The following is a 7,056-nucleotide window of genomic DNA, read 5'->3' on the forward strand; positions in this document are numbered from 1 at the left end:
CTTTTATGGCTCCCCACGGCCACCCCTGCAGAGCTGTCAGGCCAAGCCCTCTGCCAGCCTTTCTCCAGTCACTTAGTCTGTGCTCACTCCCGCCTCTACCACCTGCTCTCGGGCCTGCTCTGCAGCGTGTAACGCGGAGCAGCACCTTCTCCGTGGAATTCCCTCCCACGCTCCCAGACGCCGCTCCCCGTGGACGTGCACGGCCAGCTTCCTAGTCCGGTTCCTCGCGGGGCTCAGACGTTCTCAGGCTCGAACTGCTCCGAGGCACAGACAGGCCGTGGGGAGCAGGTTCTGGAAGACCCTCTGTGTGGCCACATGACTCTAGGCCCTGCCACGCGTGTCCACCCCACGAAGAGGCAGCAGAGGGTCACGGAGGAGCCGAGTCTGCCGCCAGGCTGGGGGTGTGCACTCCCGTCTACCGTCCATTCGCCACGTGGCCCCGGCAAGCCCCCCGCCTTGGACGGGCCTGGCTCTTTCCACGTTGACCTCTGCTTGTAACGGCCCCCGTCTTCCCTGTCTCCAGATGCGCCCAGGCTCGAGGCTGACCCCTGTACCCTCCGACCCTCCCCAGGCTGACCTGGTCACTCCCCAGTTTAAGTATCTCGGCGAGTGGGTACCCCTCGGCGTTTCATCAGGACGGCCCCGCGCCCGGGCCGTCAGCCACCTCAGTCAGCTCTCCCCGGGGCTGAGGGCAGCGCCAGCCTCCACCGCTCCGAGGCCACAGGAAGTGCGCGGTCTCCGTGGTGTGCGGTAGGAAAGCTCGGAGGGACTCCACCGAGCAGACTGCCTTCGCCCTCAGAGACACGGAGACCCAGGGCTCTCCCAGCTTCTCCAGGAGCCAAGCAGCAAACGGTGCGGCGGGAGCCCCGACTGCACTGGAAGAGGCTCCCCGGAAAGAACGTATGCACCCCACTGCACGGCTGCGCTATTTACAACAGCGAGACCTGGACACCGCCGCGTGCCCATCAGGGGACGAGCGGATAAACAGTTGTGGCATTTACACCCGGATACCACACAGCCGCAAACAGAAGGGCCTCTTACCCTGCCAGACAGCAGGGAGGCACCTGGAGGGATCACGCTAAGGAATAAGCCATGGGAGAAAGGCAAGGATCACACGCTCTGTCATGTGGAATCCAGCGAACACAGTAAACTGAGGAACAGAACAGCCTGCGGAGTCTCAGCGGGAAGGGGCGGGTGGGGGAGAGATTAACCAAAGACCTTCGGCGCACACAGGCCAGACAGGACAGAGCAGCGAGGGCCTGGGGGGGGGGGGAGGAGGCCCATGGGGGGAGGGGGCATCTGTGATACGTTCAACAGTGAAGATAAACTTTAAAAAAAGAGAGGAGGCTCGAGAAAACACCCCCCTGCTGAGGGTCCTCCAGCTCCCAAGCAGGGGCAGCAGGCCCCGCACAGGGTCTGGGGCAGCGATGGGGTGTCCGGGGGGCGGGCCCCGCACAGGGTCTGGGGCAGCGATGGGGTCTCCGGGGAGCGGGCCCCGCACACAGGGTCTGGGGCAGCGATGGGGTCTCCGGGGGGCGGGGGGCCCCCCCCCGCACACAGGGTCTGGGGCAGCGATGGGGTCTCCGGGGGGCGGGGGCCCCCCCGCACACAGGGTCTGGGGCAGCGATGGGGTGTCGGGGGCGGGGGGGGGCAGGCCTCGCTTCCCTCTCCGTGGAGCGCGGGGACACTACTGCGCAGGCAGGTGGTCACCGACCGGCACCCTCCAGGTAGCCGAAGGGCAGGCGCCCTTGGGAAACTTAAATAAATGGAAGAGGCTGTGACTCCTAAACAAAAACGAGAGCAGGAGGGCAGTTTCCACGGCGCCAGGAAGCGTATCCAGGCGGCTGAAGGACTGCCCGCCACGCAGCCTGGGACGCGGGAAAAGTCCCCACAAACTCGATCCCGCTTTGCCGACCCCGTGGCCCCCCCTTTACTGCTTCCTTCCGCTCGCGCTGGAGACAAGCGCCCAAAACTACCCGCCAGAGGCGCCCCGGGGCGCGCACCCCCTCCCCTCCGTCCCAGCTGCTCCCCAAACGCAGCGCCAGGCCCAGCTCCCACGCCCCGCCTGCCCTGGCCCCGGGGTGAGCTCCGCGGCCTGGCCGCTCACCGCACACCGGGCTGCGCACCCGACGCCCCACGGTCCCGAGATTCGCGCTGAGCTCCCAGTCCCTTCCGATCCGCGCAGCGGCGGCCACACGGCACGCCCCGCACACGGTCCGCGGGACAGGGACCCGGAGCGAACGGTGGCCCGTCTCGTCCTCCGCTCAGGGCAGTTCTGGGCCGGGAGGGACTGGGACCCGGGGCCGACCCGCCGGGACCAACCCACAGGGGCCCGCACGCCCCAGAGCAGCGGGGGGGCGGGGGGCGGGGGGCGGTGACCGCGGAGCTCCAGCGACGCCAGCGGGACGGTCCCCTCCGGCAGGAAGGGAGCGGGAGCCCGAAGTTAAGGGAGCGCGCGGGACGGGAAGAGAAGGGGGACAGAAGCCACAGGGAGTCAGAGGGTGTGTGTGTGTGTTTGGTGTGTGTTTGGTGTGTGTTGTGTGTGTTGGGTGCTGGCCAGTGGCTGTGGGGCGCACGGAGGTGCGCCCTGGGCGCTGAGATTAGGGGACAAGGCTGCGGGCTCCGGTCGGGACGGAGGAACGCGGGGTTTTCCGGCCCGGGACGGGGACTCGGGGCGCGCGATGGGGACGCCGCCCTCCGGGCCCCGCGGCCCGACTGCCGGGCCCAGGCCTCCCGCCTCGCCCCGCGCGCCCCGCTCGGCACGGCCCTCACCTCGGCACGCCTCGCTCTCGGTCTCCGCGGCCACGTCCCGCGGCGCCAGGCCCGTCGGCCGTCGGCAGGGCGCCCGGCCTCTTGCTCGCTGCGCCCGCGTCCTGCTCGCCGCCCGCGTCCGGCCGCTCCGTCCTCCCCGCAGGCGCGGCACGCGGCCCTCCTCCCGGGCGGGCCCTGCGTCCGGCCCCGCCCCGCGCCCCGCCCCGCCCCGAGCCGGGCCCTGCGCGCGGATTGGTCGCCGTGGGCCCGGCGCGTCCGGCCATTGGCCCGCCGGCCGCGCACGGCGAGGGGCGGGGCCTGGCGGCCGGATTCCCGTAACGCGGCTCCCGGCGTCCCGGATTCCGGGGTCGCCCGTGGGGCCGGGATCGCAGGGTCCGCCCCCCGCCCCCGCGCGGGTGCCGAGCGGTGCTCCGCGTGGAGCGAGGGGCGAGCGCAGAGCCCGCGTGCCGCCCGCCGCCCCCCTGCTCGCCGTGGCTGCTCGCCTGCCCGCGGGGACCGGCCGCGAGGGACCGCGGGCTCCGTGGGGACCGGGACGCGACTCCCCGGGGGACGTGGAGGGCTCGGCGCCCGGAGGTGGTGACCGCAGGTGGCGGCCTCCGCGGCTTCGGGCCGGGCCTGGGAGACCAGCCATGTTCCTGCTTTTACGCCAGCGCAGGGGTGGGCGGGTGGGGGGCCCAGGCCGGGACGCTCGGGCTGTACCCCCCAAAGGCGACAGAAACCCTGAGCAAAGGCGGTCTCCCTGCATGGCCGCCTCCCTGCCCCGCTGCCCCCTGGGAAAACAGCTGCAGAGCCGCTTTGCTGTGTGTGTGTGTGTGAATGTGGGAGTGTGTGTGTGCGTGTGTGAATGTGTGTGTGTGGGAGTGTGTGTGTGTGTGTGTGTGTGTGTGAATGTGTATGTGCGTGTGTGAATGTGTATGTGCGTGTGTGAATGGGGGAGTGTGTGGGGTGAGGGGCTCCAGGCTACAGGAGGGCAATAAAGGTTTAACGGACTGGCACAAATTACACCCATATATCAACACAATTGTACGGTTCTTCATTACGTGGAGGAATCAGAGAGGAAAACACACCAAATGATTTCCCAGTTGTGACCATGTAATTTTTAAAAGACAGACAGCGGGCCTGTGTCTCGAGCTGAAAGGGTCCCAGGCAGGTCGGGACCCATCATTTCAGGCAGGCTCAGGCCCTGTCTCCGGTGTCTACCCAGGAGCCCGCAGGGCCCTCCCGCTCTGCCCCTGGTAGGGCTGTTGGTTTCCAAGCAGACCTTGCAGACCTAGCAAACACTTAGGCAGGGACAGTGTCTAAGGCTCAGGGCGCCTTCCGGGTCCACGTTCCCTGGGTTTAAACCCTGCTTCCTCCCACGCCTGTGGCCGCTGCCCAGTGGGAGTGAAGGCCTCCTGATGGGGTGGCTGCAGGGGCTGCAGGGGTTAAAACGCAGGGTGCTCCGTCAGTGGGACTGGTCTCCTTCCTGACCAGCTACTGGGTCAGTGGTTCCCAGAGCGCAGCACACAGCGCCATGGAGACGGGGAGCCGCGCAGGAAGACCCGGTCCTTTCGTGGGCATCTTCTCCTGGATTAGCCCAGGCCTCACCTCCAGGAAGCTCCCACGGGTGGGGATGGGGGAAATCCTAGGCCCACAGAAGGCATCAGTCATGGCGCTCAGGGCAGCGAGGGCGTGTCTCCCCCTCGGTTGGGATGACATAACCTAGCAGACACCTCCGTAGGGCACTGGCCCCGAAGTGACACGTTCAGGGTAAGGATTGGTCATTAGAAAGCTCCGTGGTTGAGCGTCGACCTATGAACCAGGAGGTCACAGTTCAATTCCCGGTCAGGGCACATACGTGGGCTGTGAGCTTGATCCTCAGTGTGGGGCGTGCAGGAGGCAGCTGATTCGTGGTTCTCTCAGCACTGATGTTTCTCTCTCCCTCCCTCTCCCTTCCTCTCTGAAAGCAATTATATATATATATATCCATCCCTGCCAAAATGGGCGGATAAGTGGGGACCATTTTGGATTTTAGATCATTAGAAGCAGAGAGGGTAACCTGAGGACACGGGTCAGTTGAGAGAAGGTGAGCAAAGCCAGGGGAGATGTTACCCAGCAAAGGTGATAAATAGTTGGGGGCACACTGGGCCTGCCTTGCTAGTGGCTTCAGTGTGGCCCTGACCAGGGCACCACGGACCTCCTTGCCTGTGCCCAGCGGGGTCCCCGAAACCCTGTGTCAGCCTCGGCACGCCCCCAGGTTCTGCCTCCGCCCCGTGATTTCAGCATCTGCAGTGATGACTCAGCACCTGACCCACCGTTTCTCATCCTTCTCAGCGTCTCTGAATCCGAAACCCACAGCTGTGGCCACACCTGGATCCAGTCATCAGGTGAGGGGCGGCCGCCTGTGCAGGCTGGGCTGTGCAGTGACTTCTCTCCCCACCCCCGCCCACCACTGCCCCTCCCCCTGCCCCTGAGCCTGGGCCTCATCCTCCGTGACTGCGAGTCTTTGCTCTCACCCGCATCACGACTTCCTCCCTCCTCGGGGTTACTGAACGGGAGCGCTCTTGCCAGCCGTGGAATGCACTCCCACGTACCTTCGGCCCGTGACCTTCAGCCACAGTGACAGCAGCAGCGTCATTCCCTTTTCCCTTTCCCGTGAACTCGGTCAGCCCAGCCCAACCCTCCTCCCGGCACAGACCCTGTTGTCACTTTTCCCTGGAAAAACCAAGACCGTCACTTGTGAGCGTCCTTCATTTTTCTCCCTTTCCGGAGGTTGATCCTTCCCCTTATTCTTTCAAAGGGTTCCTCCTTCTCTGTCTTGCTTCTGCGGCTCCCAAGTTCAGTTCCCTCGTCTTAGCTTTCTCGTTGTGAGCATGAAATTCCTTAGAAAACACACTGAAATGACGAACTCAGCGGTGAGCCGGAGGCGGCCTCTCGCAGACGGCAAAGCCTTGGTGACCTCAGAGCCTCCGTTCACCGACCGGAACAACACGTGTGTCAGGAGTTCAACATACATCTCAGAGCGAGGCCTTGCAGACCACACTGAGACCCACTTAGTAAAGTACGTTTGAGATGAAATAGGAACTTCAATCAGGTTGAAGCTAAATTTCCAAGCTAGAAACCAGGAAAAACCCACTTCATCCCAAATAAGCTGAGGACACTAGGACTGACTCCCTTTCAAACATTTTACTGAAGATAATCAATATGCAGAAGCACAGGCTAAGCCAGTGGTCGGCAAACTGCGGCTCGTGAGCCACATGCGGCTCCTTGGCCCCTTGAGTGTGGCTCTTCCACAAAATACCACGGCCTGGGCGAGTCTATTTTGAAGAAGCGGTGTTAGAAGAAGTTTAAGTTTAAAAAATTTAGCTCTCAAAAGAAATTTCAATCGTTGTACTGTTGATATCTGGCTCTGCTGACTAATGAGCTTGCCGACCACTGGACTAAGATACAACTGGAAAAACGCTCACAGACTGAACACGTAACTTGCACCCCGATCGGGGAACAGCAGGCGACCAGCACCCCAGAGGGCCCTCATTATGGGGAGGCCACTGGTGACCCCCATCCTGACGCCTCATACCGCAGTTCCACGGCCATCCTTTCCAAGTCGAGCAGCCAGCAGCAGCTTTCCAGAGTTGTCAGTGGGCGCGCACTGTGCTTCATTTTGCTGAGTGATGTTGGAGACCAGAGCTCACAGTGGGGCACGCTCTGCGCAGAGGTTAAACCCAGGTGAGGAGCCCACCCCTCATTCTCTGACCTCTGGGAGCCCGGTCAAGGGCCTGGCCTGGTGACCTTGCCGAGCCGCGGCCACAGGGAGCTGGTCTGCAGAGGCTTGGCCAGCGCAGACGTGCGAGCCGCAGTCAGGCCTGCCCTGTCCCAGGCACCCCCTGTGCCCAGGTACCCCGAGGCGAGGAGGGCTGGCCCTGGCTGCAGCCTGGAGTGGCCGGCTGGCTCCAGAACCTCCTCCCGGGATTTGGACCCCCTTCCCCCAGGAGCCTGGACACCCCCCCTCGCCCGGGAGCCCGGACACCACCAACTCTCCCCCCCTGGGAGCCTGGACACCACCAACTCTCCCCCCACCAGGAGCCCGGACACCCCCCCCCGGGAGCCCGGACACCCCCCCCCCCCCGGGAGCCCGGACACCCTCCCCCGGGAGCCCGGACACCCTCCCCTGGGAGCCCGGACACCACCAACTCCCCCCCTCGCCCCCCCCCCCCCCCGGAGCCCTGACACTCGCTCTGTTAGCTCTGACGCGAGTGCAGGGCAGTTGCTGACTCTCATCTGAAAGAACTCCGTTCAGGGACAAGC

The 7,056-nt window shown here is 64.7% G+C and overlaps 1 protein-coding gene across 1 annotated transcript in view; it reads right to left on the bottom strand.

Moving 5' to 3' along the window:
- The window catches only part of IL6ST (interleukin 6 cytokine family signal transducer), a 35,532-nt gene extending 32,618 nt beyond the window's left edge, over nt 1-2,914 (bottom strand). The window contains exon 1 of the mRNA XM_054715366.1: nt 2,773-2,914. The gene's annotated coding sequence lies outside the window, so the exon portion shown is untranslated. The remainder of the gene's footprint in view (nt 1-2,772) is intronic.
- Between the last annotated feature and the right edge of the window lie 4,142 nt (nt 2,915-7,056).

The sequence above is a fragment of the Eptesicus fuscus genome, chromosome 4, assembly GCF_027574615.1.
Source record: "Eptesicus fuscus isolate TK198812 chromosome 4, DD_ASM_mEF_20220401, whole genome shotgun sequence".
NCBI classification, from domain to species: Eukaryota; Metazoa; Chordata; class Mammalia; order Chiroptera; family Vespertilionidae; genus Eptesicus; species Eptesicus fuscus.